Source organism: Triticum dicoccoides, chromosome 4B (assembly GCF_002162155.2).
Source record: "Triticum dicoccoides isolate Atlit2015 ecotype Zavitan chromosome 4B, WEW_v2.0, whole genome shotgun sequence".
Taxonomy (NCBI): domain Eukaryota; kingdom Viridiplantae; phylum Streptophyta; class Magnoliopsida; order Poales; family Poaceae; genus Triticum; species Triticum dicoccoides.
Window position 1 is genome coordinate 596,716,676 of NC_041387.1, and position 26,066 is coordinate 596,742,741.

Below are 26,066 nucleotides of genomic sequence, written 5' to 3' on the forward strand. Positions count from 1 at the left end.
AGTGGGGGTGGATGAACAGGACCCCGTGGCGTTGCCTCTGGATGAACAGGACCCCGATTGATCAAGCCGGTTGGGGCTAGATGAACATGACCCCGTGGATGACTGGATGAACAGGACGACCCCGTGGAGGGCTGGATGAACAGTAGACGGTGGAGGGGTGGATGAACAGTAGCCCGTGGAGGGGTGGTTCAACAGGAGCCCGTGGAGGGGTGGTTGAATAGTAGCCGGTGGAGTAGCGCGCGGTGGAGGCTGGATGAACAGGAGCCCGTGGAGGCTGGAGGAGGTCGACGGTGGATGAATTGTAGCCTGTGGAGGTTGGTGGAGGTCGACGGTGGAGATGAACAGTATCCCGTGGAGTCCCGTTTTGCGGTATGCCACACCCCTCCCGATGAACAGGACCCCCTGTTTCGACCGTAGCGCTCCAACACAAGTCCGTTTCATCCGTTTTGCGGTACGCCACACCCTCCCGATCAACAGGACCCCCGTTTCGACCATAGGAGGTCTGTTTCCTCCGTTTTGCGGTACGCCAGACCCACCCCGATGAACAATATCCCATTTCAAACGTGGCCGGTCGAACACAAGGCCGTTTCCTCCGTTCTGCGGTATGCCAGGCCTCGTTTCCATCGCATGTTCTGTCCAAGCTCTCCCGATGGACAAAATGATGCATTCTGTTCCGACCCAGCCGGTTGGCTCCCCATGAACACGACGACGACGCTATTTCTCTGTTCCGACCCAGCCATGTACACGAGCCCTGGCCGTACGTATGCGCGAGTAGGCGTTCGAGACCCCGCCCGTATGTACACATACGTGGCCGTATTTTCTTTCTTGCACACTGGCCGCTGTACGTACGTGTACATGCTACGTGCACGCCTCTACTACGACACATGCGTGCCTCTACTACGACACGTGCATGCCTCTACTAAGACACGTGTGCGCCTCTACATCCACCAGTATGTACGTACATGTTCGCGACCAGAATGACAACGCTATGTACGCTTCGACCAGGTGGGTCCCGACTGTCAGGCACTTCCTTGCGTGCAAAGATGTAGATGGTGGGTCCCAGCAGTTAGGGGGGCGAATCATTTTTTCCCCTGGACACACTTCCTTGCGTGCGAAGATGTAGCTGGTGGGTCCCACCAGTCAGGGGGCGAATCATTTTTTCCGCGAAATACGATGGCCTGTCCGGTGGGTCCCTGCTGTCAGGTGGAGGAATAATTATTTTGCACGTAATAAGGAGGCACTTCCTTGCGGCTGCCGTGGACCCAACTGTCAGCCTCTCCACGTAGAGTACTCTTCCGATGGAAGTCGGTCATTGACCACATTGACCACACCGTGCCGAGAGCACCATGGTGGTGGACAACGGAGAGGCCTAGGAAGGGGACAACACGGAGCCGGGGAAGACGCAACAGTGGATGCCCACGCGAAGAGGAGTGCGAGGGTTCACTAGTTCGGCTGCGGTGTGAGGCTGCCGTCGCCACAGAATTACATGGGGTCTGGGCGAGTAGAGGGATGGCCTGGCCAGCGGCGGGAGTAGTAGGGGGCGGTGAGGCCTCCACGGCATCACAGCCGGCCATGGGAGGCAGGAGCATGCGGCACGACCGACGCTGCTTTGGGCGGCTGGAGCACGAAGACCAGAGGTTGAAGAAGCACTACGGCCGTTGGATGGACATCATATGGTCACTAGAGCTAGAATCGTTCATATTGACTAAGTTGACAAAGCCCTCCATCCCCGTCAACTTAGTAGGCCCACAAGTCAGCCTCCCACCAAGGTGAGTCCCAGCTAGCAGGGGGAGTATTCATTTTTTTGTGCGTAACAAGGAGGCATTTCCGATGGGTCCGAGCTGACAGCGGGGCAACGTTTTTTTGCGAAATACAGAGGCCCTTCCGGTGGGTCCCAGCTATCAGGTGGATGAATCATTATTATGCGCGTAATAAGGAGGCATTTCCCTGTGTGGGCCCCTACTGTCAGCCTCTTCTGATGGCTGTTGTTTGTTGACCATGTTGACCTCGCTGCGCCGAGAGCACAAACGCGGTGGACGAGCACTACAAAAAAATACACTTCCGTGATGATACGTGTTTGTCACAGTAGGTCGCGTTTTTTGTCATGCATGTACATCCATGACAAATTTATGACAGAATCAAGATAGTCATACCTGTGCTGTTGTAGAAGTGTTCCATGACATTACCAAAATTATCATCACGGAAGTGTCCACTTCCATGACGATAAATCCCACGTCACAGAAGTGCTTTCGTCAAGGGTGACCAACACATGGCATCTACTATAATGGAACTCCGTTAAGCTATCGGGTCGGGTTTTGGATCCGATAACCCATTAACAGCCCCGACCAATGGGGATTTTCCACGTGTAAAACCATCATTGGCTGGAGGAAACACGTGTCGGCTCATTGTTGGGACAGATGTCATCCACTCATTGGACAGAAGGCGCCTATGATACGTCGACACGTGGCACGACCCAATAGAGGCCCATTCCTGTGAAAAGGCCAGCCCGTTTGACTTGGTCAAAAGGTGGCGGGCCGGCCCATGTAAAGCCTGTTAATGGCATGTTCGCATATAGCCCATTTACAGCCCGCTAACCCAAGGCCTGTTACGCCCTATCCGAATTAGGCCCAATAGTGTCATCTGGGCCACCCAATATGATTCCAGCCCGTTTTCACTTCTGGCCCATGTATGGCCCATGACGTCTTTTGGCCCATATGAGGCCCTATGTAACTCTTGGCCGATTAACGGCCCGTGGTGAAACTGGCCCGTAATGAACAGTGTATTACTTTACACCCATTAATGACCCGTGGTGAAACTGGCCCGTAATGAACAACGTATCACTTTATACCCATTAAGGGCCCGTTATTCCGTTGGTCCATTTGCATCCCATGTTATCTTTCGGCCTTCTCAGAGCCCATTTATTCTTGGGCTCATTTCCAGCATTCGTTTACTTACGGCCCGTTACTGTCATTTTCTGCTTATGAGCCAAATCCAGCCCATGGTTACAGTCGGCCCGTTTGTGGTCCGTTAACACGTTGGGCCGTTTTCATAGCGTCATGAAATACGGCCTATTAACGATGGCCCGTTATGGTCGGCCCATGAACGGACGATTCCAACTCTAGCCCGTTTACGGCCATTATGCGACCTGTTATTGGCCCATGTTTGGCCAATCGATCATACTTCCCGTATAAGGCCCATTGATGATACGACCCGTAGAAGGCCCATTGTTTCTGCGGCCCGTAGAAGGCCCACTGTTTATACGGCCTGTAGAAAGCCCACTGTTTATACGACCCGTAGAAGGCCCACTGTTTCTACGGCCCGTAGGTCCAGTGTCACTACAGTAAATATTAGCCCATGGTTATTGTGGCCTAGTTTTAAAAAATAGGTTATTGCAGCCACTAGCAAAACGTAGAAAAAGAACTGCACTGACTACAAGCAAACAAATAAACAAGACAACAAGGAAATAAATAAGCAAGCAAATTACACTAGGATATCACGGCTATTACACATATTACATCAAGTGGGCATCAAAGTTCGCCACCAGTGCAAATATAGGGAACACAACAGCATATAAACGCCGCAGCAAAACAAGTCCAGAACTGAAACCACTTCAGAAGAGCTCAAGAAACAATATCCTGGGTACCCATAATGCTGGCAAGATGCTTAGCAAGCTTATTAACTTTCTCTTGTTTGGCGCTGAAGTCCTCCAGCGCTTGCTGTTGCACCAGAAAGTATGCATCTGAATTCTGTAGGGACTTCCTCAGTCCTTCGGCTTCCTGTCGCATAACATCTGATCGATGTTTTTCAACTTGAAGTTGAGACTCAAGAAGCCGAACTGATTCAGGCAACGAGTTCGAAGAGCTGGTGCCAGCAGTGGTAGCCAGTAACTCGAACACTACATCAAGACAGGACTTTGGGGTTGTCTCAGTGTCCTCAATATAGTTTTTATCAGTTTTCTTGGAGACCAACAGGGATGTCTCACTATCTTGTACCTTATCTGCATTACTTCCTTTACCATTGAATAATAGGGTACTCTTCTCCAATATTTTATCTGCGTTCTAAAAGAGAAACAAACAAACACATCTCAGGTTTACAATGTAGTATATGAAACTCATTTTGGTAAACCAGTTCAGTAGTAAGGTGGACAGGATAACAACATGAAACAAACATATATCTATGTAGTATGGTCACTGTATGGTCTATATCATTCTAGTTTATGTTACCAAATCAAGATAGATACAGTTCGAATCATATCTATTTAAGACAAAGCAGCATAGACAGAATATAAGTGTGGGAAACTACACAGCAATAACAACACTTGTAATGTGCATGGCATGAGAACATAACTGTTTATTCAATTGAAACTTAAATCAACATAGAGCACGTTACAACAGCAAACAACCAAACACGTTGAAGAAACAGGTTTTAAACATACCTGTTGCGCCATTGGAGTTTCAATTGCATCCTTCAAATTTGAAATTGAATGGTATCAGTAAATACAGTGATGCAAGAGCAAAGTAGTATGAACCATAGCTATGGAACCTAACCTGAGAACAATTCTTCTTCTGCTTTAAGCGTTGACTTTGGGTTTGGATTGGTGGTCCTCGTGATTTGGGCACTGCAGTTGCCTTACTAACTGCTCGTGTTTGGGTGCTCTGGGGTGGAGACAGTGCTGTGTCAACGGGAACTGGGTGTCTATCTACTGGGGTTGGGGTTATAAGGGGTGTAGCTGGTTCTCTGTCCAACTGGGTAGGGGTACAATCTGCATAAGTGTGGGTTATGTGTGGTGGGGCTGATTCTTGGGCAAGTACAACCGTGGTTCTATCTGCATCGACAGGTAGCACGATCTTTTCTGAAGACCGTGTTTTTACTCCCACAGATACTGCCATCACTCCCTCCAATTGAAATGGCTGATAAACAAGAAAAGTAATTGATTGTACAGACATTGTAAGATAGACAGGTGCAATGGATAGTAGGGAAGAAAACTGGGCATGAAATAATTCACATTTATGTTGTCTAAGCAAACAGAATAGCAGGACATAATTTCACATATATGATGGCTAATTAAACAGGATAGCATGACACAATTTCACATGTATGATGGCTAACTAAACAGGATAGAATGACATACTTCAAAATATGATGACTATGTAAATAGGATGACATGATATAACTATACGATGTGTCTATTAAAGTGGTTGGCATGCCATAAATCACAAACATGCCGTCAATGGAAACATGATGGCATGATATAATTCACGGATAGAATGACATAATTTAAAATATGATGACTATGTAAACATGATGAGATGATATAACTATATTATGTCTTTAGAAAATGGGTTGGCATGCCATAATTCAGATACATGCTGTCTATGTAAACATCATGGCATGACATAATTCAAATATATGATTTATATACTAAGGAAGTGAGCAGAGGGCAATTGCATATATGATGTGTCAACTAAGGAGATGGCATTCAATATTGTGTATATGATGTAAAAACTAAGCATTGCAGTACAACATATGCATTATACGAGTAATATAACCCGACCAAGTTTGAGCATACACCTCAGGGGGATAATAGGACTGGTCATCTGCCTCTGAATCCTCCTCTGAAGAGCTATCTGTAACCAGCAAGATATCTGCTTCAGCAGGTAGCATTGTCTGCTCTGAAGACCTTGTTTTCACTCCAGATTTCTCCATTACCAATTCAAATGGCTGATGCACAGGAAGAGCAGTTGAGTATACAAACATTGTCGACAAAAGCAATGAGAAATACAAAAAAAGGGCGGCATGATATAATTCACATATATGATGCTTGCCTAAGCAACATGGCATTGCATAATTCACATACATAATGCCTTGCAACAAGATAACATTGCATAATTCACATATATAATGTCTTGCAACAAGATGGCATTGCATAATTCACATATATGGTAATTAGACTCTAAACAGGTGGCATTCACACAAAGCATGTGTAAACTAAGCAAATGACATAGCAATGCAAGATACCATACGCACGATATGAGTAACATAACCCTGCCAAGTTAGGGCATGCACCTCAGGGGGGAAATATGACTGGTCATCTGTCTCTGAATCCTCCTCTGAGGAGCTATCGGTAACTAGCAAGACATGCGCTTCGTCAGATAGCATTGTCTGCTCTAAAGACCTTGTTTCCACTCCAGATTTTTCTATGACCGTGCCGAATGGCTGATGCACAGGAAGAGTAATTGAATGTACTAAATTTTTTGACAAATTTAACACGTAATAAAAAAATGATGGCATGATATAATTCACATATAAGATGACTGTCTAACCAGGGTGGCATTCCAAAATTCACATATATGATGCCTGGCTAGACAAGATGGCATTGCATGATTCACATATACGATAAAGAAACTAAACATATGGCATTGACACAAAGCATGTCTAAACTAAGCAGATGCCATCTTTAATGTATACAGTAAGCAATGCAAGGCACCATATGCATGATATTACCAACATCAACATGCCAAGTTAGAGCGAAGACCTCATGGGGTAAATAGGAGTAGTCTTCTCCTTCTGAATCCCCCTCAGAATAGTTATCTTCCTCTTGATTACGATCCAAAATGGGTGGAGGGGGGGCTGCCTTTGCGCCCACCATGGAACGACGTCTGCATGAAATTTTATTGCCACGCAAGGCTCGTCTCTTTTGCTCTACATGATCAGTTCTATTGTGTACAATAACTGGCATGCATAGGAATAAAACATAGTGAGATTATGTAAGGAGTGCATGCACAAATCCAGAGTGATGGTAGAAAACTGTGGATAGACCCAAACCAATGATAGCAGGCAGATAATAGCTTTAGTTAAAAAAATACAGATAATGGCTCCTTTAATGTTTGTTTGCACCCAACATGAAACTCATAGTAGACACCGGAGATTAACCAGATAGTAGACAGATAGTACTGATTGCTGCCCCAATATGTACCCCACAACCATTTAAATACTCACGTTTCAGCATTAGTTTGCACCTGACTCAGAGTCTAATAGGTGAAAACAACGATAATGTAGCATGTCATCATATTAAGCGACGCATAACGTAAGCAGACACGAAAGAGTGCGACCTCTCTTGCGGACCCGTGTAGTCCTCAAGGTCATCTGCTCAGTTGATGATGGTAATGCAGTTGTCGTGACTGCCGGCGGCGGGGAAGAAGATCTGAGGCAGCGAAAGACAGTCTGGAGAGCGGATCCCTGCTGTGGTGAACCCTTCCATCGTTGGAGCAGCTGAGCTGGGGTGGAACACAGCGCCGCAGGAGCAGGACAAATCACACAAGGTTTTCTTTGACACATATCTATAACAGAAGTAAATGAGTAAGGGCTTGTTTGAATTTGAGGATTCTAACAAAGCAGGGATAGGAAATAGAAATGAATAGGATAGGAATGCACGTGCAAAACAAAGAATTGAAAAACACAGGATTTCTGCCAATCTGGGTGTTTGATTCACAACAGTTGGAAGATCACAGGATGCAAAAAATCATGGTAAGATTAAGTCAAACCACAAGAAAATGTATGGTTATAATGCTATTATGCTACTGTCTCTTGGTCTTGTGCTTGATGAATAGGAATATGAAAAGGAGGAGAAGTGGAAATTAGAATTCCTATGGATTTTCTTTCAAGGAGACACTAAAGGAACAAATCCTACAGTTTTCCTTTGCTCCATTCCTTTGCACAAAATTCATGAAAAGTAGTACCATAGGAAACTTTCCAATTCCTATGTTTTTCATTCACTTTTCGTTTCAAGCACTGGCGATTCTAGTAGGCAGGCTTGAGCAAGGAAAATCCTACACTAAAAAAATATTTTTGTGCTACTTCTATTACTTTGGACCCAGGCCACTGCCATACTAGCTCAACTCCCAGGCCCATCGACAAATGTACACCTCAAATGCGCAGAGATAAATAATGATGGCGTTCAAGAGAGTCCATCACGGATAGCTAAGTTGCCTGGTACCTCACTGCTTGTCATATAGTAGGATAAAATAATCGTATTTCCCGTTACTATGAGCGCTCAATGGACAATATATATAACATATAGAGTAAAAAACAGATGCAACAAGTGTACAACCTCTTTGGCGAAGCCATGTCGATCTCAGCGTGATTGGGTTGGCCGGTGAGGATGCTCCGGCTGACTTCACTGTCGGAGGAGGGGAAGAAGATCTTAGGCGTCTGGAGATGGAGCCCGAGGTACTGCTCCGCTGTGATGGAGGGTTTTGTCGTTGGAGCAGCTCCGATGAGTTGTACGACGCCGAGGCTGAAGCAGGACAAGAGAGACAACGAACAATGCTAACCTGAGTGGAATTCTAATAGCATCTCCAATACATGACGTAAAATACATAACCACAAAGTGCTAGATGTAAAATACATCAGCCGCTCATCTATGAACTTAACTATCGAAATTGAACTTAACTATCGAAACTGAACTTAACTGTCGAAACTGAACCTAACTGTCGAAACTGAATTTTGCTGTCGAAACTGAATTTTGCTGTCGAAACGGAACGCACTAGCAAGGTGAGGCTACACGTCGGTCGACTGACTTTTTCATCTCTAGTCAGTCGATTTTGCAGCCGTTGGATACGAAATCAAGGGCCTGTAGTTCATCTTCAACCTCCACCCCCTGAGCCGCCAGCCACCACCGGCCAAACAGCAGCCCCCCGCCACCCGCGGCCGATGGTGCGCCGCCCCGCCCGCCCCAAAAACACTCCCCACCGCCGGTCCGCTGCCGCCCCGGCCATTTCTCTAGGCGCCCCCGTGCCGAGCTTTTTCTCCGGTGATCCCCACACCACCGCCCTGCCACCACCGGCGACCACCACCCCCATCCTGAACCCTAAGATAGATAGTGGAGTACCTCTCCGGTGAGCCCCCTCCCCGCTGCGGCTGGTTCTTCCTTCACCCCGGCGAGCCCACCCCTTGAAAATCGACTGACCCAAAAGTCGATTCAGACGACTGAAGTGCAGCCAAATCAGAGCAGCATCGCAAGCAAGAGCAAGAGAGAGAGCAGCAGCGCGAGCAAGAGCAATAGCAAGAGCAGACTAGGCAGGGGACCGAGAGCAAGAGCAGAGCAGCAGCGCGAGCGAGAGCTAAAGCAGCAGCAGCTACTACTGATGTGGACGTCACCACCGAGGGAGCGATGCCCTGGAGGAAGTGGCCGGCGTTGCCACCGTGGATGGAGCCGCGCCGTGTCGGCTCGGGACCGAGCGCCGGCAGCACCGTGGGATCGAATCAAGAAGAAAATGCGGCGATTAGTTTACAACCTCTTTGGTGGCACCGATTAGGCGGCAGCTTCATCCGAGGAAAAGTTGATGATGATGCTCTTCCAGTGGTGCAGGTGAAGACGTCGGTGTGGGAATGGAGGTGGCACGAAAGACGAGGGGAGGTCGGGGCAGCTCCTTGGAGGTGGAGGACGGGGTGGCTGAACCGGCGGGACGATGAGATCGACGACGGATCCTCATCCGGTACAGTGGATGAGGGACGTCGAGGTGTTGCTGTGGACGACGTCGTCGGGGAAGAGGCTCCGATTGGGTGGCGGACGGAGCAGGGTGTGGGGTTTCGTTGTGGGTTTTCGCGGCCTCGGTGTACGAATGGGTGGCGGATGGGATGGCAGTGGGGGCTTAGAGACGCGCTTGTCCGAAATGTGGGGTAAGTTACGAAAGTACCCCCCACCGATTTGAGGCGGTTCTTTCAGTTCAGGGGTACCATGGGCATTTCACGTGTCGGGATTTCACAGGAGGTGGGAGTTTTCATGCGTGCTGTAATTTCGGAGTAGCAAGGCGCGGGTTGAGATGGAGGGAGTTGTCGGAGCACAACGAGACAAAGATATATCTTAAATATTTCGGGCTAACAAGGCGCGGGTTGAAGAGGTGGGAGTTTCGCAGCACGATAGCCAGAGACGCTAGCTTCAATTTTCGGCATAACAAGGCGCGCCTGGAAATTTCGGAAGAACAAGCTTAACGTGTACCCAAAAAAAGACAATTTGCACCTCAACACGCACAACACACACACAAACACCATTTAGACTAGAGTAAGGTACACGTGCATTGCACGCATGAGATTTGGCAACCAAATTATGAATAAATACCACATTATAGCATGCAAGCTTTGAGTCATATATGCATGATGTAGATGTTCGTTTAATTCTTATAGTTCATTTCATTCAAAATCATCTAGTTTTTATAAGAAAGCTAATCTATTTTAAGATTCATGGAATTGTGCATTGTAAGACATAAAGTAAAAACAAATAATGGCAAATCATGTAGAAAAACATTTGGGCAATTCTGATATGGAAGATTCTAGAACAAATAAGAAGTGCTTGTGTTTTGATGTTTGTGCATTATGCTTAAGTTCAACCATGGAGTCTTCTAGATTATACATGTGGCGAAATCTGGTGGAATCTAGATGATATCCAACGGCCAATAGTGCTCAAATTTGCCATCTTTGGACCATCGGATTTGCCTCATCCAACGACCATCTTTCAAAGTTAAAGTTACCCACACACAATATAAATATTATATATATATATATATATATATATATATATATATATATATATATATAGGGGTATAGATATAGATATGTGATGCGAAAGCCGCCCATCATCTCCAATTAGAATAGTGTGTCCATGCACGGATGCGACATGGGCAAATGATGTCTGCCATCGGTATCTCAAATTCAAATCAGTCTGACCTTGTTCAATGTGTATACATTACAACATGCTCATTTCCAAACCACACCGCGCAGATCTCCGTTATATTCATGCATGCATGGGTTTCAAACATCAGGATCTTTTATTCAAATATTTGAATTCAACTTTAAATTGATTATGACCTCACCTATTCTTTTACACCCACACAGTAGTCTTCTCTTTATAATTGTACCACTAACTTTCTCTCATGCATGCGTGCACACACACTACTAGTCGGCATTATCTATCACACGCATGCAATCTTTTTCTTTAGGTAGGTCTCCCATGAAGGCACACACCCACACACATCCCCCTCTCCATCATACCGGGCATTCTTTATCTCTCACGCGTGCATGCGCAACGGTCGATGTTCCTCTATGTATGTGTGTATATAGCTAGGTCTTTCATAGTTTTCCACACAAACCGATCAATCAATATATCCAGTGAGGTCTCACCCTCTTTCCCATGTCCACATCGATCAATCTATACCTCTCTATATAGGATTAACATAAATAGCTAATACACCCACATTAATTATATATCCAACGCCCCCCTCTCATCATCCATGCCTTCCGCTTCATCTCTCAGACACGTGCACAATGGCGAAGACAGGGGGCAGTAAGGGCCCTGCCCCCCTAACATCACTATATATCGAGGCTAATATGAATGTGATCATTAGATAATTGCTGCTAAAAAGGGTTTAATTTCATGAATTGACCCTCCTCGTAAAGGATTAGCAATGCTTGGCCCCCTAGTTCATTTATTTTTCATGGCTCCGCCACTGCGTGCAACAACGCACGTGTTCGCCCCCTCTCTCTAAATATCGATCTTGCACTTGTGCATTCCTTCATAGTCTCCCTCCACTCGGCGCCTCGCACCATCTTCTAGCCCCCACCGGATTTTGCCACATGTACAATCTAGCAGACTCCATGGTTGAACTTAAGCATAATGCACAAACCTCAAAACAACAGTGGTTCTCTTTTGTTCTAGAATCTTTCGTATCATAACTGCCCAAACTTTTTTCTAGTTGAATTGCCATTATTTGTTTTTACTTTATGCTTTACAACGCACAATTCCATGAATCATAAAATAGATTAAGGGCTTCTTTTATTCAAAGGATTCTCAAAGGAATTTTGGAGGATTCTAATCATTAGGAATTTTTCCTATCTTGGTTGTTTGATTCGTAGGATAGTAAACCATAGGAATTTTTCCATATGATTCATTTGCACTAGATTTCATAGGAAACATCCCATCCACTCAAACCTCTTTGAAAGAATTCTGCGTTTTTTATATGCACAATCAAACACACGTACAATCCTTTAGGATTCAAGACGACATTCCACTATAATCCCATGTTTTTCCTATTCACGCGTTCTTATCTTTTTTATAAAAGCTAATTGATTTTGAATGAGCTGAACTATAAGAATTAAACGAAGGGCCACATCACGCATATATGACTCAGAGCTTACATGCTATAGTGTGGTATTTATTCATAATTTGGTTGCAAAATCTGATGCGTGCAATGCACGTGTACCTTACTAGTACTTCGAGTATGTGCAAAACACGTAAATTAGAATACCAATGGCACGCTACACAGTGTCTCTCTTACAGTTCATGAAGCCACGTGGCACATGTGGAGTCGTTGTCGCGACCTCCTTGCGTGGATTGATCACAGTGACGTGCTGCTGGTTCCAGAAGAATGTACTCGTCCTACCTGAGCCATACTGGCGGTACATGCACAGAGCAAAGATGTGCACGCACGCCACGCACGCACTCATTCCCTCGTACGCACACGCGGGTACACGGGCGGACGCAATTTTGTACCAAGATCCACCCCATGTGATAATTTGACGCGTGTAAAGTCGTTCACTTCACTGATGGTCAATTAATACAATGCATGCAAATTAAGTGGACGTGAGGGCGGAAGAAAGACATTATTACTCCACTGCGCGCATGCGAGTAGTTAAATCATGGGTTGCTAGTAGTGCTTCCATTGGTATCCTTTGTATTTTGTGCCAATTTTTGACAGTAACATAATATTTATGCATTTGAGCAGTGTAGTACTTGAAATTTATGTTCCGCTAAACTCATCGGGAGCCGTTTTGGGCCTCAAAACCAAAACCATCAATTAATCTTTACCTTGTTCCCATCACATTCGAAAGCCTGCTCACACCTACTAGTACATACCAAACCTGAACGTGTTCCCACTATGCAGGTATTAATACTACTAGTGCCAGTACTTAGGTTATAAAAAGGGGAGCTACCTAACCGAAAATTACTCTACCTTTCCTCCTCATAAGTGCTTTTTCTTCGTCCGTCGTTGTCATGGCCGGTGAGCAGAGCTCTAGTTCGAGAACTACTCATAACAAGGGAGCGGCAACCAAGGCTACGAAAAAGAGAGAGAGGGCTTGCCGCCACGCAGAGACCTTGAAAGATCTCTCACGGGCAGGCGATGGCTCCTAGGAGTGCCCTAGCCGCGGAGGCGAACATGCCGAGCCGGCGGAGCTGGAGTCGTTATCCCTCGACAACATGCCCGATCAGCTCAACAAGCACCTCAATAACCAGAAGGAGTTCATCTAAGGCTTGACGGAGTTGCTGAAGGAGAGCCTCAACGACATGCCCGCTGAGCTCAATCAGCAGGGGGAGTTGACCGCTGGCTTGGTGATGCTGCTGAAGAAGAGCATTGCCTTGGAGAAGAAGGCGACCGGCAAAATCCTGCGACTTCAGGAGGACAAGGCGAAGCTCTGCCATGAGATTGACCTATTGAAGGAGAAGAACGCCGGCTGGAAGAAGCTGCATGAGAATAGTAGTTCCTCGATGAAGATGCCCTCGTCATGGAACAGAAGGAGGAGTTGGCGAAGCTCCGCATCGAGCACCTGGCTGCTGTCAAGGTATGTAATGCGGCCGTGGAACAGATGATGAAGGCTCGCGTCGAGAAATCCCGCGTCATGGACAGAATGAAGAAGATGGCAGAGGAGACGTGCAAGGAGATGGGGGTCGTGGAGGCAATGAAGAAGCAGTTACGACTCCACAGCAAATTAGATCATTTGGGGTGATAATTTTCCTTCTTCTTTTGCTGCTGTGTTTCATCTTTTGCTTTGGGTGTTTCGCCGCACGTGTCACGTTCTCTGTGAGGCATGATTAGAACAATGGTTTTTGTTTTTTGAGGGAATGAATAGAACAATGCTAACAATGAGATGACTAGCAAATTAGATCATTTTTTATCGCCATAAGGCACTGGGCTGCTGTGCTTCGTGCTCCTCCGTCGCAGTACTACTCCAGTGGAAAACTTGAGTATACCGCACGGTTCTTTGCTCCTCCTCGATCAGGTCGTCAGCGCATTTATATGAGCAGTCAAATCACAAGGCCCCGCCTTCCAGCAGTAATGAGCCGTCAAATCACAAAGGCCCTCGCCTCTCGTGAAACCGACCAAGCTAGACTGCCCCGCCCTCTAGCCTTTTAAAAATGTATACTTTTCTACAGCAGTAGTATTGATGGATTGCGCCATGGAGCAAAACTTGAAATAAAAAGAAGGTGGTACATATAGAGAGCGCTCGTCGCCAAATTATGCATATAGTACTATTAAAAAGGCTAGTCACAATAATGGTGTCCAGCACAACCCACCCCTCAAATAAAACTAAGCACCCTGAAATTCTTTGACAACTAAACAGCTGGCTATATGATGTTGGCCATATATATTGTACGTATATAATGTGAAGAAACGAGTGATAGTACTATACCAACTAAAAGATGAAATGTAAGAAATACTAGTATGTACTTACTGAAGAGTTAAATTAACAAGAAACATAACATAGTTCTGCTGGGGGCTCAGCACAACACACCCCTCAAATTAAATTAAGCACACCTGAAATTAAACTTTGCAACTATTCCGGTAGACACTGCATTAGAACCACCATGAGCAATGACACTGCCACCTTACTCGGAGTCCTCGTCCACGTCCTCGACTTCGTCCTTGCCCCTCTTTCTCTTGGCTGATACTTCTTTGCTTGAACCACCAACTTGGCTGTTGCTCTTCATCCAACCCTTGTAGATATTGAAACAAAGGTAGCCATCCATTGCAGCGTACTGGATGTGGTCTATATCTAGTACATTCCGCTGCCATGCATGACGATGAAACGTGTAATGAGGTTTCTCCAGTTTACCGTACGAAGGATGAACCATGGCTCCTGCCAGGGTCAGCATTGAAGGCTGACGAGAGGACACCAGCCGATTCTTTTGGAGGTCGAAGGTGTTGCCTACAACGAGGCCTATCCGACGCAGGACTTCTTTGTCATTACCAAAGTCTAAAGTAATGAATTTGACTAGGTTGCTCTCGAGGAAGTTCTTAAATCCTAGCACTCAGCATCGGCATGGCATATGTGGTAGACCAAGCATAAGTCATGCATGCAAACCTGGATCACGGCGGCTTCTTCCTCTCTTCGTCCTTCAGATCCTTCTCTCGTCCCACGACTATGGTGTACTCAACATCTAGCCCAGCGACCCACTCATCATGTGAGTTTTCGAACATGTGTCTGAAGCGAGAAAGGCATCCTTTCACCGTCGCGGAAGTACGGGTGTAGATGACGTCGAACTCATCGCCGGTGATGGTTCTAACCTTGTACTCACCGCCAATCGGGGAGATTTGGGACGCCATGGATTTGGGAGGAGGGTTAGGATTAGTGGAACTGCCGTAATGTTCTAATGTGAATGGACGGGACGACTAGGAGCGAACCGCCGTAGTATTAAAGGACATGCGGGGACGAGTAGGAGCGAACTGCCAGCGTGCGAACGACAGGGTAGTGGCTTTCCATTCTCCCATGATACGTGCTTCCGAGAGCCCTTGGATCTGAGATTGAACGGTTGCATGGCGTGATTCTAGACCTATGGGTGAATATCCTATCCTGGAGGGTTATTCTGGAAATTTTCAGCAACTTAGCATGCGGCCGTTTGATCTCAGATCCAAGGTCTGCCAGCAGCCCGTATCATGGTCGCGCCTACCACGACCGTCGCGTCGCTCGCGTGGTCGCGCCGTTGGAGATTTAACACGGTGCGTTAGGTTATCTGATGTTGGCATGTCATACATAGTCATCACTTAGTCATTCATACTACAGCAAGGTTGGCTATAAGGTTGGCTATAAGTGTATTTTTTTACTCCTCTCGTACTCCGTCCCATAATATAAGAACATTTTTGACACTAGCTAGTGTAGTGTCGAAAACATTCTTATATAATGGGCCACAAGGAGTACTAGTATTTATTGCATTTGCCAAGGAGTGACCTCTTCCAATGAAATGGTGTTGCTAAGTTTGCTTCATTTAATTAGAGGGTGCTTGGATCCAAGGGACTATTTTTAGTCTGACTAAAAATAGTCTCTTTTAGAGGCTAGCACCTCTGACTAAAGAGAGGCTAGGACTAGTCTTGAGGCTAAAATTTTTTAGTCAGAGGAAACCTACTAAAATATGGAATAGTCCTCTCTCTCCTCATTTAACTCCTCTCCTTTAACACATGCGAGTTCTGGATTGGAGGGTTTGGAGGATAATAAATGCTCGTTAACTTGATTTTAGTCTCTTTAGTATTTGGATCAAAGCATGGGTGAGGCTAGCAAGTTTTAGTCTCACTACTTTTAGTCATGGGACTAAAACGTATCCAAGCACCCTCTTAGCTATAGACTCAAAATTGTCTTTTCACCTAGGTACACGCACTTAGCACCATTTCTTCCTTGGGTCACCAAACTAGTCTCTCTCTTCTTGATTAACTTGCCACATCAGACTTTATGCCTATGTGGCAAGCTTAAGCACCTGTAGGAGCAAGTAAGTACAATAGTGCGCTTTACATGGCATTTTTGCATATGCGGAGGAAAGGGAGGCAAGGAAAAAGTGGAGAAGTGGGATCTCATGCAAGAGCCAGCCTCTACTACATGGTGGAGCATTGGGAGAGGCACCTGTATGGAGGTGGTCAGGAATCAGGAGACTCACGCCGGTCATAGCGCCGTAGTTAAAATGATAATGGCAAGTCAAATCACGGGGCCCCACCTGTCCAGTAGTAACTCGCTGTCAAATCACACATCCCTACGTTTGCAGCAGCCTACTCCCTCGTCTTCTCGCGTCTCTATCGAACCGACTAGGCGGAACTGCCCCGCCGCCTACCGGGCAGGAAAAGCCCCGCCCTCGACTTTTAAATAGTATACAAATACTATTTTTGTATCCATGGATTGCGCCCGTGCCATGGAGCAAAGCGTCTAGAAAACAGCGGTACACATGTACGGAGTATACAGCACGCCCGTCGCGTTCGGGTCGCACCCCAAACGGTCGGTCGGTCTGGCAAGCTGCTCTTCAAATGGAATGCGTGTCATATTGCGTTCGCACACACATGTGGGATGGCAATTGAGAACCGACCATAGGCACACTCCCCGGCCCCGCAAGTCGGGTGACTTAATAGAAGAGGGATACAAGCGATAGTATTAGAGAAGTGTTGTACTACGTTGGTGCCTGGACGATCCCTGCAAGACATGGAAGATCAGTTCGTCCATGCATGTGACCAGACTCCAGCAGACACGCCTGGATTGGCTATCGTCGACATATCGTGTAGGCTGTGTTGTACATGGTTGTAGTTGTGGTGAGAAATCTAAAAAAAGGTTTCTTGTCATCTCGCAAAATTATGTGTCATGTGCTTCGGATCACTATGAGGGTTAAACAACGACAACTGAGTTGGGCTAGTCATTGGGGGCACATGCACGAACAATGACTACTCGGCTGCCATCTAGGTCAAGCCGGCTATGTTAATTAGGACATCTATCGACGGACCCCTCTTTTACGAGTTTATCTTTAATTTGAGCTTTGTTCCTCGTCTAGTTTGTCCGTCGGGATTCATGTTGTCTCCTTTGGGCAGTGAGGTTATGAGTTCTTGTCATGTGGCATTTTTTCGTGTTATATGTTATAATCCGGCGCTTCAGATCAAAATGACGACAACTGCGCCTTCGAGCCACGTGCATGAAGACTTCTCGACAGTCATTGACGAGGTCAAGCCGTCTCCGGTAGACAAAAGAATACTAAGGGGCTGTTTGGTTCTAGGCCTTGCATTGCCACACTTTGCCACACATTTTTGCCAAGTTTGCCTAAGATTAGTTCATCAAAATGAGAGTCACAAGTTGGCAAGCCTAAGGGAATCTTGCCACACTTTTTGTGTGTATGCCATGTGGGGCCCTATTGTGGCTTGTCTAAGGTGTGGCTTGAACCAAACACTCACCTAAGTTAGTCAAAATTGCCTAACCTTAGGTGTGGCAACCTTTGGCAAAGTTAGTCACAAACCAAACAACCCCTAAGTACTACTCCACTATATAGGCAGGAGCCTCCGTTCTTGCTTGCTAGTGTTGCTCTCTTCACACTGTCTCGGCCTCTCTAGATCTAAACACCACAGCGATGGCCACACACTCTCTCTCTATGCTCACCGCTGGTCACAGATCCAGCCGGATCCTCTCCACCGGGGAAGGTGAGAAGGTGCAACATTCACGCGGTCGTCCTCGGTGACGTCTCTTACCCACTACTGGGCGCATCCCGATCAGCCTGCCTTGTCGTACTCTCCCAAGCACCGCTACGAGGGAGGGCCTCCGACCCCTTCTTCCTCGCTGCCGTAGTGTGGGCAGATCCGGCCTCCCGCCGCCCACCTAGCGACATCCCGGCGACCATCAGGTATAACTTCCTTCAAAACCGGCCTTGCTCTACTTCTTGAGCTCCTGACGTCGCTACATTTGTAACTTTTACTATTTCTCAGGCCCCCTCGTAGATAGGATCGATCGGCTGTTTGAAAACCACCTAATTTTTTTACGTTTAAGAGGTAAAACTAGTTCATGCACTCGAATCTAGTACTACTTGGTTCAAACAAGGAAGAAAGGGGGTAGGGGGTGGGGGAGGATTTGTTACCTGAATCTAGGACTTGGTCGAAAGAGGAAATAATGGGGGCGAAAAGTAGCAGAGACTGGCTATCCAACTGGTCTCTAGGTCTAATAGGGAAATAAAGGGAAACGCAGTACAAACTCAATATAAACCCGATCTATTGGTTGAAAAAGGAAAGAAAGTGGGGACTGGGGGACAAGTCAACAAAGTAAGTCCAGCACTAGATTTGCTAGCCTCACACAGTATAAGGTGGCTATACCGAAAAAATGGGACCAACCCAGATATCTTGTTCTGATGTTTGTTGCCCCGAGCCACTCTTATGTAATGCCACTGGTAAAATGTAGCAGTCACACTGTTAAAAGTAAGGACACGTTAAACTAATGTTGTTTTCAATGTAATGCATCCAGTAATATGAATCAATGGCACTTCTTTACATGTCCTGCTAAAATTTCCCATTAAGATAAGTTGGTTCTTTTTTTAGAAATGCAACTGTCCTGGTCCGCCTACTCTCCCGTGCCCAAAGTAATGTCGTATTTAACGATTGTCATAGTTAATCCTAATGCCCACACTAATATCTAGCAATGCCACTGCTTTAGAAATTGCTACTGTCCTTGTAGGATTGCCATTCAGATAAGGAACATGCTTCTTTTCATTTGATGCATGTTTCATCACTTGTTAGTCACCCTCCTTTCCTCCTTTTTTGTGCAAACAGAGATATACATTTCACGCTCGATCTTAGTTGAACTGCACAAATGATATCCAAATTATAGTTGAGCATTCCAGGAGCTTCACAACCAACCTTGATGTTGCTCAATTTTATTGCAACTAATGAAGAAGAAGCTCTGTGGGTTTCGTTTTCTGATGGAAATGGAACCGGGGCTGGAGCCCTTTTCTTATTTTTTTTGAAGAATAAGCTGCTAGCTCACGGGACATTGCTTCATTTTAGGTGAACTGCACCAAAAGGTCCCATGAATTGAATCATCCATGTTGGTGACTGAAAGAGCCAGCTTCAGCATCCCAGTCTAAGCACCCCCGGCCTCCATCCTTGCGACGCACGGTACACCTTGTTTGCCACCTGCTCGACCCTAGTGTCACTGATAAAATGAAGTAATAATACAGTGAAAATAGAGTGAGTTTCATATCTATCATTTCATTTCCAATGTAGATAAAGAAAGTGCTTCTCTTTGTTAAAGTATGTTTCATCAACTAGTCCCATTGTTAATGTTTAAGTGTTTCTGCAAACTGGGGTGCTTAATTTTAGTTGATATGTACAAAAATAGAGATTTGAATGTCTCAAGGCGCCTCCTTGTACTACCGCTATACACTAATGTTCATCACTGGCAGAAGGTGTATCTGGGAGACTTGGGATGATGTCCAGTATGAGGCGTACCGTATGAGGCGTCACAAGGCCCATCTCGCCCTCGCAGCATGGCATACTATGATACTATCACAATATTTTCTTCTATTTATTTTGTGTGTTTCATCAACTAGTGCCACTATAATGTAATCACGCTTTTTCATTATCTGTGCAAACAGGGTTATTCAGCTGCATTTTGGTGGAACTGCACAAATGTACATATGGAACTGCCATATATGCAGAGTGCTAGGTGTGCCAAGTAAAAATTACCTACACCAACCATGCTGCATGCACGCATTGGCATCCTCCACCACCAGTGAGATGTGTGGCGCTCTCTGTCGACGGATCTTTCTCGGCAGCAAATCCTCTAACCAAATACTAGTAGCTTATATTGGGAGTTTCCTAGGGAGTACTCTTTTCTGAAAGAAGCACCAATCTATTTTTCTTTATTTCTACACCGTGTCACAACTTTGATCCAAAGGTCCAGAGCTATTTTAGGGTGATTGGCGTAGTACTCGGAGACTGATTGTAAGCATGATTTTCATTAGCTGTCACACTGATTATAAGCATGAGCAGGTGGAAGATTAGGTTAGTGCGAAGCTTACCTTAAACCCTACAGCCGCCGTCGAAATGACGCGAGCATCGAGGGAACTGTGGAGAACGGCGGGGAAGCGACGTTGCGCCATTCGGCCTCCTCTTGCGGTGGGAGAACGAATACTCCTGTGGCTCCGGCTGGCTCTGCACCCTCACGAATGGCAAACCATACTCGATCGATTTGTTATCCTCTGGGTGCTCGACCTTCGACCTGTATGCCCACCACCTCCACCTGACTATCGCCTCGGGCGAATCTGTCTGCTCCATCGCCCATAGGAGATACTCGATGAACTTGGAGGACTGCAGTGTGACTGTTACCGAGGAGTACATGTACATCGCCGCCCTCATCGCCGCCGTCTTGCTCTTTCGCATACATTGCCACATGGCCTGCATCGTCCTCGAAATCTCCCACTCATTGTCAAACCAACTAAGGATCTCCTTCAACCTAGCTAACTTTGCCTGGTCGCCGCCGGCGATCTGCTTGATTTGCTGTTGCATCCTCTCCATAGATGTCGTTCTGAGTGGTCCGGTGCTAGCTTTGGAAGATGGGAGGAGAGACAGTGGTCTTGCAATAGAGAAGAGGGATAGGAGAGGAGGTGGTTTTGGAATGGAGATGATGGAGAGGAGAGGAGGCCGTTTTTCAATGGAGAGAAGATCAGAAGAGGGAGAGGCGAGACGGTGGTTTTGGAATGGAGATGATGGAGAGGAGAGGAGGTGGTTTTGGAATGGAGATGATGGAAAGGAGAGGAGGTGGTTTTGCAATAAAGAATATTAGAAGAGGGAGAGGCGAGACAATGGTTTTGGAATGGAGATGATGGAGAGGAGAGGAGGTGGTTTTGCAATGGAGAAGAGGGAGAGGAGTGTGCGGCAGCGATTTAGGATTGGGTGAGAGGGCCGGCGCGCTGTGACTGGATCAAAATCAAAATCAATTTACCCTTAAATTAAGAAAGAGACCCCACATTAACTAGTCTTCCTTTTATTCTGGGTCATAATTGACCATGATTTTCGCACATAAAATATATGTTATACGTTGCAAAAATAATATAATTTGAAAGTACATTCAGATATGAACCAAACGATACAATTTTTATTGACATGCATTCACATGTTGCTTGTCACATATAGTATGTGGTCAAACTTTGACCCAAAATACACAAAACAACAAAAAAAAACTTCCAAGACCAGCACCGCTCTTCCGCTCTTCTCCTCTTAAACCACCGCCGCTCCTCTCCTGTTCCAATCTAAATCCAGCACCGCTCCTCTCCTCTTCCATTTCAAAACCACTGCCCCTCCTCTCCTGTTCCAATCCAAAACCAGCATCGCTCCTCTCCCATTCTAATCCAAAACCAACGCTGCTCCTCTCCTCTTCCATTAAAAAACCACCGCCGGCGAGTGAAGGTGCTGTGGAGAAGTAGATCCATGGAGGAGTATAACTGATACGTGAGGATCGCAGACAGCGACCCTGTGAAGCTAGCTAGGATGTTGGAGATACAGTCTTGGTTTGACAACTAGGACCAACTAGCGGCGACGGCGACATCCATGGCCAAATATCTGCAATAGAGCGAAAAGGCGGAGATACTCCCAGAGGGAGTCGCGCCGGAGTACATAGAGCTGCTCCTCTAGGCCATGGAGCAAACAGATTCACCGAATCCGATCGTGAGGGAGCGGTGGTGGGAGTATCAATCGCAGATGGAGCATCCACCAGAGATTGAAGGATCGAGCATCTACAGGGTGCCGTTTGTGAGGGTGTCCTGCCGGAGCGAGCCGGTGGAGTCTTTGTCGACCGAACCCAACTGCAAGAGGAGAAAAGCAGTTGGCCCGACGACGCTTCCCCGCCATCGTGTCCCTCGCCATTCACATCGTCTCACGGGGTGGCTGTCTGCCGCCGAGGAATAGGAGGGGGCTGCCCCCCACCCCCAGCCCAATAGTCGGGCAGGTTGTGAACTGTCAGGAGGAGCTTAGGGTTGTCAGTATTTGCAGGTTGTGAATTGTGTTTTGTGTTGTGTATTTTGAGAGTACTTTCAGATATGAATGTATTTTTAATTTCAGATTTGCAGTATTGAGCATATGAAGAATTTTATGAATTCTAGAGATCTATTTTTAGCACTTAAAAAATGTAGTTTCATAGGAGTATAAAAGTGCAGACGAGAAGAAACTGCAAGTTTCAGTTTCAGATAAGAAACTGCAGGTTCAGTTTCAGATAAAAAACTGCAACTTTCAGAGGCAGAGCATTTATATTAACAGGGCCTTTTCAAACAGGGTTAACATCATTTTGGAAGTTTTATTCATGGTCGAAAATGGAACTACCAGCCAGTAAACATCATGATGATCAACATTCATGCATAACACATCTTCATATGATGCATAGTCAAAATGCCCACACAATGTTGAGTGTGCGAAACACAGAGAAAATGAGGGACACAGTTTTGGCAAGTGTTGGACTTGGTTTTGGCCTGCGCCGTCTAGGCTTTCATTTTTAACATGCGCAGCCCACGACCTCGGATGGGAGGGCCTGTTTGTATTTTCTTAGGGCCGTCATGTATCGGCCGGCCTATGGACCTCCCATCCGAGGTTTTATTTTTGGCAGCCCAATTTATGTATTTTTTTGAAAAAAACGCAGAGGTCTGTTCTATTTTTGTATATAAGAATAGGAACGCCAGGTACAACTTATGTTTCCCTTCTAACTATATTATATATATATATATAAATTATTTTATATGTTATTATATATTATTTTTATTGTCATCATATATTTAACAGATACTTACATATGTAAGAAAACAATATCCCACATGTTATTAACTTATAAAAATAATTTCTTAACAAATAAAATCCTGGATTGTTTTGGCACGAAAATCCTAGTGATTGTGTACAAAAGCTTGGTAAGATTTAAGGAAGAATGTAATAATATCACTTATTATTTAAATATATTGATAACAAAATGCTCAGCCCTTTTTTATTTTTTTGATAACATTGCTGGCCCAACCCAACATTGTAATTAGAATCAGCCCAGCAAAATCGTGTATCTAGATAAAGTGAAGACGGCCTGTAATTTTTTAGGAAATAACATAAATGGGCCGCATGGACGCTACATTAATTGTTCACCCAGCCCAGCTAATGGCTTTAATTAAAAAAAAGATCAAATTGACTGTAAATTCTACCGCGCAAAAAAAAGACCGTAAATTCTGAAAAGATGGGTTGAATACGTGCCACATTTTTGGAGGCTGAAATGTGGGCCAATAGGTCGAAGCCAATGCAAGTCGTTGTCAATTTAGTCAACAAATAATTCTGGCATGTTAGCCGTTGGATTTAGATCCAACGACCGGCATCCATCTTCAATCTCTCGTCTTCTTCCTCCAGCGCCGCCGGGACCACCTCTCGCCTCCTGCTACTAGCAGCTCTGCTTAGCACGCTTTGCTATGAAGCGCTACTCCACCGTTGGCCAGGCCATCCCTCCACCCCTCCACACCTCCTGTTCTTCTCCACCGACTGCCGAACCACACCGCACGAGAACCAGTTAACCCTCGTACACCTCTTCGTCTGCGACTCTACTCCCGCGTCTTCCCATCTCCGGCTCCTTGCTGTCCGGGGCCTCACCGTCGTCCACCACCTTGGATGTGCTCAGTGCGGCGTGGTCAACGTGGTCAACGAACGACACCATCGGAAGTAGACTGTGCGTGGAGAGGCTGACAGCTGGGTCCACGGCCTCACACAAGGAAATGCCTCCTTATTACGCGCAAAATAATGATTCCTCCACCTAACATCTGGGACCCACCAGAAGGGCCTTTGTATTTCGTGAAATAAACGTGGCCCCCGCTGACTTGTCGGACCCACCAGCTATCTTTGCACGCAGGGAAGTGCCTCCTTATTACGCACAAAAAATTAATACTCCCCCTGCCAGCTGGAACCCAGCATACTGGGAGGCTGTCCTGTGGGCCTACCAAGTTGACGGGGACGGAGGGCTTTGTAAACTTAGTCAAAATGAACGATTCTAGCTCCTGTTACCGTACGATGTTCATCCAACGATTGTAGTGCTTCTTCAACATCTGGTCTTCTTGCTCCAGCCACCCAAACCAGCGCCGGTCGTGTCGCGTGCTCCTGCCTCCCGTGGCCGGCTGTGATGCCGCGGAGGCCTCACCGCCCCCTATTACTGCCACCGCTGGCCAGGCCATCCCTCTACTCACCCACACCCCCTGTTATTCTGCGGCGACAGCAGCCTCACACCGCAGCCGAACCAGTGAACCCTTGTACTCCTCTTCGCGCGGGCATCCACTGCTGCGTCTTCCCCGGCTCCGAGTCATCCCCTTCCCAGGCCTCACCGTCGTCCACCACCGTGGTACTCTTGGCGCAGCGTGGTCAAGAAACGACTTCCATCGGACGTGGACTGTATGTGGAGAGGCTGACAGGTGGGTCCACGGCCGCAGCAAGGAAGTGCCTCCTTATTACGCGGAAAATAATGATTCCTCCACCTAACAGCAGGGACTGACAGGACGGGCCAGCGTATTTCGCGAAAAAAAGTTCCCACTGACTGCTGGGACCCACCACCTACATCTTTGCACGCAAGGAAGTGCGTCCGGGCAAAAAAAAACGATTTGCCCCCTGACTGCTGGGACCCACCAGCTACATCTTCGCACGCAAGGAAGTGCGTCTGGGCCAAAAAAAACGATTCACCCCTGACTGCTGGGACCCACCAGCTACGTCTTCGCACACAAAGGAAGTGCGTCCGGGCAAAACAAAAAACGATTCGCCCCTCTGACTGCTGGGACGCACCAGCTACATTTTTTTTCGAAATGGACCTGCTACATTTTCGCACGCAAGGAGGTGACTGACAGTCGGGACTCACCTGGTCGAAGCGTACGTAGTGTTGTCATTCTGGTCGCGAACCTGTACGTACATACTGGTCATTGTAGAGACGCGCACGTGTCGTAGTAGAGGCACACACATAGCATGTATACGTACGTACAACGGCGAGGGTGCAAGAAAGAAAATACGGCCACATACGTACATATGGGCAGTGTCTCGAACGCCTACTCGCGCATACGTACGGCCAGGGCTTGTGTACATGGCTGTGTCGGAACGGAGAAACATCGTCGTCGTCGTGTTCATGGGGAGGCAACGGAATGCGTCGTGTTCATGGGGAGGCAACGTAATGCGTCATGTTCATCGGGAGGCAACGGAACGCGTGGGAGCCAACCGGCCTGGACGGAACAGGCGATGGAAACGAGGCCTGGCGTACCGCACAACGGAGGTAACGGACCTCCTACGTTCGGAACGGGGTCCTGTTGATCGGGACGGGTGTGGCATACCGCAAAACGGAGGAAACAGACCTCCTACGGTCGAAACGGGGGTCCTGTTGATCGGGAGGGGTGTGGCGTACCGCAAAACGGAGGAAACAGACCTCCTACAGTCGAAACGGGGGTCCTGTTGATCGGGAGGGGTGTGGCGTACCGCAAAACGGATGAAACAGACTTGTGTTGGAGCGCTATGGTCGAAACGGGGGTC